A 253-nucleotide genomic window follows, 5' to 3' on the forward strand; every position below is an offset into this window, starting at 1 on the left:
ATTGAAGATGTAAAATTTAAAATAAATATACAATCCAACGATTGCAGAAATTATAATAACTAAAATATCCGATATCAGCGACGTGGTGAGCAACATCCTGTTTGATTTTCCTACAATAATGATACGTATTTTAATTTAATAATTATCCATTTTCTTTCATCACGATACTTTGTTACGTCACTGGATTTCAAATTATTTCATTTAGCATGAAAAATAACATTATAATTGAAATGTATTTTATTTCATTTAATAC

Source organism: Habropoda laboriosa, unplaced genomic scaffold (assembly GCF_001263275.1).
Source record: "Habropoda laboriosa isolate 0110345459 unplaced genomic scaffold, ASM126327v1 scaffold589, whole genome shotgun sequence".
In the NCBI taxonomy this organism is placed as follows: domain Eukaryota; kingdom Metazoa; phylum Arthropoda; class Insecta; order Hymenoptera; family Apidae; genus Habropoda; species Habropoda laboriosa.